This window comes from Pelodiscus sinensis, chromosome 4, assembly GCF_052426305.1.
Source record: "Pelodiscus sinensis isolate ZL-2025 chromosome 4, ASM5242630v1, whole genome shotgun sequence".
NCBI lineage: Eukaryota > Metazoa > Chordata > Testudines > Trionychidae > Pelodiscus > Pelodiscus sinensis.
This window is the reverse complement of record NC_143055.1, coordinates 2,776,402-2,788,584: the sequence shown is the minus strand read 5'-3', so window position 1 is coordinate 2,788,584 and position 12,183 is coordinate 2,776,402.

Sequence of the window (12,183 nt, the reverse complement as noted above, 5' to 3'; positions counted from 1 at the left end):
GACTGAAAGTCCTGCCCTTGCAAACAACCTCCGGCAGGTCCCTGCAGCTCCAGAGTCTCGAGCCAGCGGGCGATTGGGTTTTCTGCCCGGCCTTTCCCAGGGCTGCGGGAGGGCGGGGACGCCAAGCGGAGCCGGGCTCGAACCCCGGGGGTCCAATACAAAGTCTTTCCGGCCTGGGACCGAGCCGGGATCAGCAGATCCGGGAAGCGGCGGGGAGGGGGCCGGGTTGAAATACGGCGGCGTGCCAGGAGGGGGCAGGTCGGACATTTGACTTCGCCAGCCCTTCCACCGAGCCCTGGAGACGGCTGGTCCCGCGGGGGGTTGGGGGGGGGGGGGACACGTGTCCCTTAAGCAGAGACCGTCCTGTGCGGGTCTGAGCGAGGCAATTACGGGGATCGGCCCCTGCTCTCACTCTTGGGGTAACTGCTGGGGTGCGAACGCAGGGCCCGATCCCCGCACTCTTTACTCAGACGAGGAGGGAAGGATCGGGCCCACCACCGCCGCCCCTGTCAGCGCCTGGCACCCGCCTGGCACTGCACCACTTCGCACTTCCCTGGCGAGTGTGTGTGTGTGTGTGTGTGTGTGTGTGTGAGAGAGAGAGAGAGAGAGAGAGAGAGAGAGGTGTATGTATGTGTGTCTATGAGGGTACGTCTACACTACAGCGCTAGTTCGAACTAACTTTGTAGTGTAGACATACCCTGAGAGAGAGTGTGTGTGTGTGTGTGAGTGTGTGTGTGTGTGTGTGTGTTGGGGCGGGACCGGGCGCTATAAACTGCAAATAAACTACCAAGAAGCTGCGCCCCGCGGTGGGGGGGGGGGGGAGACCCGACCTAGCTGCGGGTTCCAAACGCCACCTGTAAACTGCAAGTCCGCGTGTGTGCGTCTTACAGGTGTGTGTGCGTGTGTGTTACAGGTGTGTGTGTGTGTGTGTTACAGGCGTGTACATACATGGGTATGCATGTGTCCGTGTTACAGGGGTGTGCGTATTTTATAGGTATGCGTGGGTGTGGTACAGGGGTATGCGTGGGTGTGGTACAGAGGCATCTGTGTTACGTGGGTGTGGGTGTGTTCGGGGGGGGGGGCTATAGCCAGGAGCTGGAGCGGAAGCAGTGGGAAACAAGCCCAAGGAAAGTCTGTGCCCCCCCCCCCCCCCCGCTCCCTCTCGGGTGGCTTCTCGCTTATCTTCGGAAGCGGCACCAAGCCCCCTGCCCCGCCCCCCAGGCTGCTGCCAGGGCGAGTTGGGTAGCGGGGGGAGCTCTCGAGGGAACGGCGCGCTGGGATGTGGACAGAGCAAGGGGACTGTCGTGGGGGGGGGGCTCAGGGCGAGGACCCCCCCAGCAGTATCCGGGAGGGGCGCAGGGAGCCGCGTTCGGGGCCTTAGCTGGGCCCACTCGACTCTGGGGCCAGAGCGCGCTAGTCCGCACAGCTGGAGCCGGACCGTGGCCCGGGCAGGGGCCTCCGCGCCGCGTGGCTGGACCCAGGCGCGGGTCGGGATCTGACACTCCCGGGCCAGGCCCGGGCTAAACACGCGGCTGGGGCCGGGCCAGGCCTGCGCAGAGAGGCCGAGCACTGCCCGGGGCCCGCTGAGCATCGCTCACGCGCCTGCAGCCCGCGGGGAGCAGCGGAACCCCGCAGCGCCGATCCGCTCCCGCAGCAGCCACCGGGACGCGGCCCGTTTGCCCCGTTCTCACCCATCGCCACACCCATCGCCACACCCACACACACCCATCGCCACACACCCCCCACACCCATCGCCACACCCACACACACCCATCGCCACACCCACACACACCCATCGCCACACACACACCCATCGCCACACCCACACACACCCATCGCCACACCCACACACACCCATCGCCACACACCCCCACACCCATCTCCGTACACGCACACACCCACCGCCACACACACACGAACACACACCCATCGCCACACCCACACACACCCATCGCCACACCCACACACCCATCTCCGTAAACGCACACACCCACCGCCACACACACACGAACACACACCCATCGCCACACCCACACCCACACCCATCGCCACACCCACATCCACACCCATCGCCACACACACATCGCCACACCCACACCGATGGCCACACCCACCTACACACACCCATCTCCGTACACGCACACACCCACCGCCACACTCTCACCCATCGCCACACAAACGGACACACACCCATTGCCACACACACACCCATCGCCACACCCACACACCCACCCATCTCCACACACACACCCACACATTTCAGTACACACACACATTTCCACATGCACACCCATCGCCACACACACACACACACACACACACATTTCCACACGCACACCCATCTCCACACACACCCACACCCACAGACACAAACCTATCTCCATACACACTCACACATACCCTTGGCCGCAAGGTGCTTCCTTGACAGGCTGAGTTTGGCCAAGCGCCGCTTGCAGCTGGTGCCTCGCAGGACCCTGGGGCGGAAGGGCCCCCACGGCCCCTCTACACCCCCCCACGGCCCCTCTTACGCCCCCACGGCCCCTCTACCGCCCCCCCGCACGGCCCCTCTACCTCTCCCCGCCCGGCCCCTCTACCTCCCCCCGCACGGCCCCTCTACCCCCCCCCCCGGCCCCTCTACCCCCCCCCCACGGCCCCTCTACCTCCCCCACGGCCCCTCTACCCCCCCGCACGGCCCCTCTACCTCCCCCACGGCCCCTCTACCTCCCCGCACGGCCCCTCTACCTCCCCCACGGCCCCTCTACCTCCCCGCACGGCCCCTCTACCTCTCCCACGGCCCCTCTACCCGCCCCGCACGGCCCCTCTACCCCCCCACGGCCCCTCTACCTCCCCGCACGGCCCCTCTACCTCTCCCACGGCCCCTCTACCCGCCCCGCACGGCCCCTCTACCTCCCCCACGGCCCCTCTACCCCCCCGCACGGCCCCTCTACCTCCCCCCGCACGGCCCCTCTACCCCCCCCCCCCACGGCCCCTCTACTGCCCCCCCGCACGGCCCCTCTACTGCCCCCCGCACGGCCCCTCACCCCCCCTCCACGGCCCCTCTACCCTCCCTGGCCCCCAACCCCCACCCCGCACGGCCCCTCTACTCCGCCCCCTCCCCTCCTTTGCTGCGGCAGAGTCAACGCCTTCCCCTGCCCCGGCTAGTGAGTGGGGGGGGGGGGGCTCCAGGGAGGGGCTGGAGGGCGGCGCGGCGCTGGCAGGGCCCCGCAGTCGGTCCACGAGTTCACCGGGCGCCGGGCAGGCGAGGGAGGCGGGGGCCTGCCAGCGAGCCGGGCCGGGAGCGGCGCGCCGGGCCAAGGGGGCACGTGGAGGGGGAGTGACGCAGCCAGGGCCCATCCGCCGTGGCGTCTGGGCTGGCGAGGGAGCCCGAGCTGCGTGATGGTCAAGAGCGGAGATTAGCCCCGCGCCAGGGAAGGGCGCCCCTGGGTGTCTGCAGCGGAGGGTGGAAGAGGAGACCGCGCTGGCTGCAAGGTGGGACGGGGGCGAGTCCGCGGGCGGGGGGGCGGAGGGGGGGGGGTGAATGAAATTGACGCTGGGCGGTGAGCGCCAGGCGGGAGCGTGGGCCTAGCGCGCGCTCTGTGGGATGGAGCAGAGGGGCCTGTCTGGTGTGTGTGTGTGTTTGTCTGGTTGGTGGGGGGGGGGGGGGGGGGGGGGCTGTTTGTCTGTTGGGTGTGTATTTGCACGTGTGTATGTGTTTGGTGTGTGTATGTGTTTTTCTGTTGGGTGTGTGTTTACATGGTGTGTATGTGCGCATTTGCATGGTGTGTGTATGTGTTTTCACGATGCGTGTGTGTGTTTACATGGTGTGTGTGTTTGCATGGTGGGTATGTGGGCCGTCTAGATGAGCTGTACGTGGATATGTTTTATATGTGGGTTTGTATGTTTTACACACGTTGTGTGTGTGTTTTCTTCTGTGCATATGTTGTATGTTTGTGCCTGTGTCCTGCATATATGCGTTTTGTGAGTGGTTATTTATATGTGCTGTGTCTGTTGTGTGAATGCATGTAGCGGTTTTGTTCTATGGGCTTGTAGCAGTTGTCTGTGTGTTTGGTGTGTGTTGTGTTGATTGTGTGTGTATGGATGTACGTGCAGGTTGCTTGCATGAATGTAACTACATGCTCTGTGTGTGTTGTGCAGGTTGTGTGTGTGTGCATGGATGCGTGCGCATGCTCTCTGCTGCGCAGGTTGTGTGTGTGCATAGATGCGTGTGCATGCTCTGTGTGTGTTGTGCAGATTGTGTGTGTGCATGGCCGCATGTGCAAGTTGTGTGTGCATGGCTCCTTCCCTTCCCAGCGGCTTTCCCGGGGCGCTGCGAGCTGGTTCCCGCAGAGATCCGGGGCAGAGCCGATGAGAATCGCTCCGTCAGTACCCAGCGCCTGGACACGCCTGTCCCAAAGGCCAGGATGCCAGGGGGAGCGCGACAGGGACCAGCTCCCAGAGCCGCGCGCCTGCCCCCCCCCCGAACCCCTGGGCAGGGTGGGCTTGTGTAGGGCACAATCCCTCTGCCAGCCCCCTCCAGGCAGCCCCCCCCCCCCGCGGGCCGAAGCTTAACCCCTGCATAGCCAAAGCCCTCGCGAGGGGCCGATCAGGGATTCCAGGTGCGCACCCTCCGTGCAAGCCGCAGCCGCTCTCCGAAACCCCATCCCCCCCCACACACACACCCTCCGCTCCGGGCAGGGAACAAGGCCTCTTCCCACCCGCACTGCGCTCGGGGCTGGGGACTGGAAGGAGAACGCGGTGAAATTGACAAGCGACCATCTCCCCCGCTTGGCTGCCGGAGACGCCGGGTAGGGAATCTCCGGATTTAGACTTCCCCTGTAAACAGGTTGGGCTCGATTCGCCTGGCTCAGACCTACATGGCTGGGATCGAACTCGGAGCGATTTGAAACACGGCACCGGAAAAAATGCTCCTAAATCAGCCACTCGCGGTTCAAGTGCCAGAAGACTGCGGGGAAATATTTTACTCCCCCAGGGGAATTTACTCAGTCGTCAGTGGTTACTAGAGCGGTATTTGTGAGACAAGGACAGGGAAGGGGTCTTCCTCGGGCCGGGCACGTGTGTTTTCTCTCTCGGTACCGCAGATGGGTGAGACATTACTGTTAAAAACAAACAATCAAACAAAAAACTAATCAGTGTGAGGGGCGGGAAAACTGCGAGGGGAAGAAAGTATCAAAGCTGTCGCCTTTGGTGTAAAGTAAAAACCTTCCGGGGCTGGCGAGGGGGCCACCGAGCGACTGTGGGAGGGTTTATACTCAGATGTCTCGGATCCGGATTCGATTCCAGTTTAAAAGAAAAACCCGGCTCGCAAATGCAGGCAAAGGCGCTCCGCGGGCTCAGAGTCAGAGCGGAGGGGAAGGGCAAATTCCACCCGAAGATTGCAAAGGGAGAAAACACACGAGGACCCAGGGCCAGGCAGATAGAAAACAACCTGAACTCCAGGGTTGTTCGAATCCTGGAGTCCGGCCGTTTGCTTCCTTCGGACCCTGCTGGGCAGACACTGCTCGGACCGATCTCCCCGTTACTCCGACCTGCCCGGGGGGTAGAATTGCACCTTTTGGAACCTCCGTGCTTGGCGGTCTGGTCAGTTTCAGAATCTGCCCTGGTAGCACCGGCTGGGAAGGCGAGTTTCAGGCAGAATCCCGTCCCCCTTTTCTGTGTCTCCACTGCCGGTCATTCTGCGGGGGGCCCGCACTTCTGTTATGTCACTGCTGGGCTGGGGATTTTTTTTGGGGGGGGGGCGTATTGCCTCTGTCCCCAAGACAATGTAAAATCTTTTGGTCAATATCGCCAATTTTTCAAAGAAAATCCAAACCCCCCAATGTTGGGACACAGGCGTAATTCCCATTGATTTGAGGGTCGCCCTATCTATCTATCTATCTATCTATCTATCTATCTATCTATCTATCTATCTATCTATCTATCTATCTATCTATCTATCTATCCCCATACACCCCCCTATCTATCTATCTATCTATCTATCTATCTATCTATCTATCTATCTATCTATCTATCTATCTATCCCCATACACCCCCTCTATCTATCTATCTATCTATCTATCTATCTATCCCCATACACCCCCTCTATCTATCTATCTATCCCCATACACCCTATCTATCTATCTATCTATCTATCTATCTATCTATCCCCACACACACCCTGTATCTATCTATCTATCTACACACATTCTCTCTCTTTCTTGTGGCCTCTTTCACTCATCTTTCCACCCGCATTTAATCTGTTCTCTCCCATTTTACATGGATAAGCAAATCCTCGAAGATTTATTTAGCTCCAGGAACATGGCCCCTGCCTGCTCACCCCCGCGATCCAGCGACTCGCGTTGTTAGCACATTTTGAATGCGCCCTGTCAATATTTGGGGGGAAATAAAGACGCTGTTGGCACACACCCCGCGCTGCAGTAGCCTGGCCCTGGTTCGCAGTGTCTGGTCTCCCAGGTGCCTTTCTACGCCCGGCCTCACAGAAACACTTTTTGTTTCCTCTGTTGAATCCGATCGCTGAGTGTGTTTGCAAATATTCCCCCGAAGCCTCTTGTGACTTGAAGGAGTGTGATTTCAAATACACCGGAATATGCGTCTCATCCTGAATTTTAACAGCTTTCTTTCTTTCTTTCTTTCTTTCTTTCTTTCTTTCTTTCTTTCTTTCTTTCTTTCTTTCTTTCTTTCTTTCTTTCTTTCTTTCTTTCTTTCTTTCTTTCTTTCTTTCTTTCTTTCTTTCTTTCTTTCACAAATGAATACGGAAAAACCCCAATCTTTCATTCTCACGTTTGGCTTTAAAAAAAAAAATGCTTCTCCGTTTGGACTGATTCCAAAAGAGGATTTACAAGGCTTTAAAAAAATCGGTTCTTTATAGGGAGTTCCTAAAAATAACATCATGTGATTCCTCTCCACCACCCCCGAAAACACGTAAGAAAGGATTCACTGATTTAAACACAAACGAACTCAAAAAGGCGAGGTCAACAAGACCAAATCTCTTGTAAACATGGATATTTGGGTTTCTCTCAATTATTGTGCGTTTTCCCCCCTAGATTTTTGTAGTGGCTGAATCGAAAATAGCAAAACAATGACGGATACGGATGAGTTATTTTCTTAATTAAAAGCTGTGATCAGAAGCAAGGGAGGGGGCGAACCTGTGTTTGTGAGAAAGGAGAAAGGGAAATTTAAAAAGGACCTTGCCATTCACTCTACAATGCCAAGGGCTGCGGGTTACGTGCATTCTCGTTAATATCAGGTGCTCCCCAAGTAAATACTGATCGTTTGCTCCGCTTTCACCAGCCAGAGATGCGTGTCCGATCTGAAGTCATTCGTTTACCCAACTTCGTCCTTCGAACGTTGTTTGGTTAAAAATTCGGATTGGCAAATAAATCGATTTACAGTGATTCGGGAGCGCATCGGAGTTGTTCGTCTCAGGGTGTGGAAGGCAAGGGGGTTGGTTTTCAAGCCCTTTCCGTCTCCTCAATGTGCTCTCTTCTCAGAGCCTCATGCCTTGAAGCGAGGCGAGGAATCCCGTGACACGCGAATGGAGATTTTTATTCTGAAACGGATTCTGCCCGAAGATGGGGTGTTTACACGCGTAGTCAAAGGTGCAACCCAGGCGCACACTGCGCCTATAACCACGGCGGCGCTTGTTGCTCCTTTAATTGAGGGGAGCGTCCCCCACCCGGCATCCAAGGCAAAGGGGAATTCTAAAATAGTCCCCGAATTAAGAAAATATTTGAATCCAGGGCGAAGCGCAAACAAGAGCCGGGGAGCTGTACGGGAAAGGGGCTCTGGACCGGCCAGCGCCAGTGCCCTGGCCACACAGCGAGGGGGAAAGCTACACCATTTTGGGGAGCCCGCGGACCCGAACTCTGCGAAGTCAGCCAGTGACTCCAGCGGCAGAGAGAGAGAGAACCCCAGCGGGGCTCGGGAAGTCTCCGATTAAAGAGCCCCAAAGCGAAACTGTCTCCTTCCAGTCGGGGGAAGCGACGTGGGACGCTTTGAACCTGTCACGCCGGACTCGCAGCGCGCAGCCTGGGTTTCTGCTCGCACCCGGCTGCTCTTTCCTCGCCGGTTTCAAAGCCCGGGGGCGGATGCAACCGGCCAGTCAAGGAAGGTGCAAACAGCTCTTCGTGTGGATTCCTCTGACTGCCTTTCATTCTTATCCGCTTCCTTTTAAATACCCAAGCTTCGGGTGCCCGCTTACTCCCAGTTCTGCCTTCCCGTTTCCCCTTCATAAATCCATACCCTCGGCTCCTTGTTTCCCGCTCCCTCCTTTTTTCCTCCCCCTCCCTTCTCCCCTATTTATTTTGGGTCTGCACATCCTAAACTCAAAACTCCGGTCATCCGAAGAAGTGGGCTGCGCCCACGAAAGCTCACGATCCCATCTCCAGGTTCTATTAGTCCATAAAGTGCTACCCGCCCATTGGTTGTTTTTAAGGGTATCCTGTACAGACTAACCCCTTTTGTCAGAGAAGTTACTTAGCCGGCGGGCTGGTCACAAGATGCAACCCCCACCCTCAGTCGTGCCCCAGAAAGGGCGAAGGCGCATGGAGCTTCCCCCGGTGCTCTCCGATTGCTTTCCTGAGCGCTGCACTCCGCTATGGCCAGCGGTTCGGGACCCAGGCTGGCTCGTAGCGCAGCGACCCCGAGCGCAGTGAGCCGGCGAAAAGCATCTGGGTCCAGACCCACACGGTGGACTTGGGGTCAGGCTCACAAGCCAAGGCTGCTACGGGCGGTTGCCCGGTGTGTTTTGAGGGCCCCCATGGCTCAGGCTGAAGGGGGGGGGGGATGGGTGTTTGCCTGCGCACATTCATATGGAGATAGAAGCTGGTTCACAGAATAGATTATTTAATGAAATGAACGAATAGCGGGAGAGCCCCGCTGGTGTGTGTGTGCCCAGTGTCAGAGCCTATTTCCTGAATTCTCCTTCTCTCTCACACCCCTGCCTTGCTCTGTTCCACAGCGATGTCTGGCCCTGTTCTCACACACACAGTTGGCGAGGCAGGTTGGAAGGAAGGAGGGGGAAGGTGGTTGAAATGTACTTCACACAGCCACCCCCCCACTGGAAGGAAGGAGGACAGCACACACACCGGCCCCCAAAGGACACAGCCCCCCCCCCCCCACTGGAAGGAAGGAGGACAGCACACACACCGGCCCCCAAAGGACACAGCCCCCCCCCCCACCCAGGTTGACATGCACGACGCGCACACATCGCCCCCCATCACACACACACAGTCCCACACCCTCCTCCGCAACCCCCCCCCCCCACACCCCCGCGCTGGCTGAAAGGCGCTCCCCCGGGCCAGCCCGCAACCACACGCAGCGCGGACAGGGCCTGCAGGAAGCGGCGATCTGGACCCTGCACCGCCCTCTAGGGGCTGCACGCAACGCGCTTCGGGCCGGGCTCTGGGCTTAGCGGCGGGGGGGGGCGCAGCTGGGTCCCTTCTTCCAGGCAGGGTGTGATCCTCAGACGCGCCCCCGCCCCAGTCTCCCCATCACTTCTGCTGCTTGCTCGCAGCCACCCCCTCATCCCCAGGGCTCCCCCAGGCCCTGCTGCCTCCCCCCCTCCCCATAGAGCTATAGCAGGGCCCACCCGGGAGGCAGGGGGACTGTGACTTGCCCCCGACCCCAGCTCTGCTGCACCCAGGGGCGGGTCCTGTTGTGTCCGCTCCCCTAAGGGCTGCGAGGTGTCCCCTGGAAGCTGGGCGCTTGGGGTGGCCCCCAGGAGAGAGTCAAATGCTGTCCCGTTGACTGGCAGAGCGCCCACAGCCGGCAGCCTGTGTTTCTCCTGGTGGTGCGCATCCACACATCTCTTGGTGCACAGAGCACAATTTATTCCGCACATGTTAGAGGGGACATTGGTGGGCAGTGCCGCTGGCTGGACATGGCTCTGGGGTAGGATCCTGCGTTCTGTTCCTGGCCTGCTGCCACACCTTGGAGAAGAGGCCGCATTGCTGCGTGCCTCAGTTTCCCCACTGGGAAAGCCGGCTAAAGATACTTGTCCCGCTTGTGCAGTGTCAGTAACTCAGCTAGCACTGGAGAGGTGCTCCACGGCCAGGCTTAGAGGGGGAAGGGAAGGAGGTGGACTCCATTCTGGCAGCAGGGACTCCGGGAAAGATTCAGGGGTCATGGCGGATACTCAGCTGAGCTCCCAGGACGACGCTGTGGCCAAAGGGGCTGCTGCGCTCCTGGGGTGCTTAAAGAGGCGAATGGTGAGTAGGAGCAGCCGGGTTGTTTTATCTTTGCTTTTGGCCCTGGTGCCCACAACTCACTGTAAGGAGATGGGAAGGGCGCACGTGTAGCACAGAGGGGGCTGAGAATTGAGCCCCGGAGGCGGCAGAAGCGCTTGTCTGGATGCTCCTTTGCCCTTGGAGTTGGACTGTTGTTACCCGGGAAGGGGACTGAACTGGAGAGCTTAGGGCCAGGGCTGGGCTGCAGACCACTGAAATCATAAGAACATAGGAACGGCCGGACTGGGTCAGATCAAAGGTCCCTCTAGCCCAGTGTCCTGCCTGCTGATAGTGGCCAACGCCAGGTGCCCCAGAGGGAAGGAACAGAACAGGGAACCCTCACGTGATCCCTCCCTTGTCACCTATTCCCAGCCTCTGACAAACAGAGGCCGGAAACACCATCCCTGCCCAACCTGGCTATAGCCATGTGACGTAGTGGGGGTACTTGCTGGGATGTGGTGACCCCTGCTGTCTGGAGCAAGACCCAGCAGGGAAAACCTCACTAGGCAGAGATAAGGACAAACTTGTTGAACCAGTGGCCAGACACCCCCCATGGAGAGGAACAAAGGAAGGTGAATGCGGCCCTGGCTGGGGGGCAGGGCTGGAAGTGGGTTAGTTGGTTGGTGGCTGTCTGGGAGGATGGACGAGACAGCCTAGGGAGAGGAGCTGGAGTTTTAGGGGCCCAGTCTCCCCCATCTCAAGGGGGCCTGAGGCATCCTAGCCCAGTTCCTGTAACCAGATTACATCTGTGCTGCGCTGTGCTGGAGGAGCAATAAACCACCCTCAATTCCACTGGCTGGTACAGTCTGTTTGTGCCATTTCGGGGTGCAGGAGACGGGGAACCCCCAACGTGCCGTCACAAGCCATGGACAGACCTAATCTCCATGAATTTATCTAGATCTTTCTCCAACTGTGTCAAAGTCCTGGCCTTCATAACATCCTCTGGCAGGGAGTTCCACAGGTCGACTGTGGAAGATCCGGAGTTGCAGACAACAGGGGGGTGCTAGAGCAGAAGGCAGCCTGTAACACTGGGTCCTGGTGTGAAGAGGCACAGTCCAGACCTGCCCCCGCCCTCCCCCACATTATTAAGAACATCTTTTGGTGAAAAACTGAAGTGGGAACCTAAAAATCGACTATCTGGAAAACTGAGCAGTTTTGTTTTCATTTCCCTCTCCCCCTTCTTATTTTTTCCTCTCTCCTCCCCCTTTCAAGTGGTAAAATGGGAAAAGAACAGGGGGGATGGGGGGAGGAACGAACAAGGAAACCAAACAGGAAGCAATAATTCAGATTTGGTTTAGATTTTCCTCTCCAAACAGGACATTTCCCAAAGAAAAAGTTTCATTGTTTGGGGGAAAAGGCCCTTTTCGGCTGAGAAATGGGAACATTTTCTGCCAGCTCTCGATTGGAAGTGAAGTAGGGTTGAATTGGAAACACTGACTAGACGCCCTGTCTGGAGTGGGCACATTGGGCCTAGTCAGCTGGCAGCGGTAGAAACGACCCCAAAAGCAAGTCAAAATCACACCAGGATCACCGGCCGCTACCGCTGCCCTGTAAAGAGCAGCCCATGCCCCACCAGCAGAAGGAGGTTCTGGGTTGGCCTCCAAAGGGAGCAGTTGAGGAGCAAAGCAGCGCACTAGCTAGAACTCGACCCATCTATGAATGGAATTGCGGCTGGCTGGCTGGCGTGGGAGGCCAAAGGTTCCTTCCAGCCTCCTCCCTTGTGATGTGCCGCTCTGTGCCGGATGCCTTCTACTTGCATGAATCATTGGAGAGATGACTTGAGTGCGGAAGGGTCTCCCTGGACGCTTGTCACGCTGCATTAACTCCCTGGATCTAAGCCAGTAAAGGATAACGGCCTACTTCAGCTACCAGCTGCTGTTGTCATTCCAGGTTGGACCTGCTTGGTCCAGCACCTTCCGGACCCGACTGGTCCCGAATG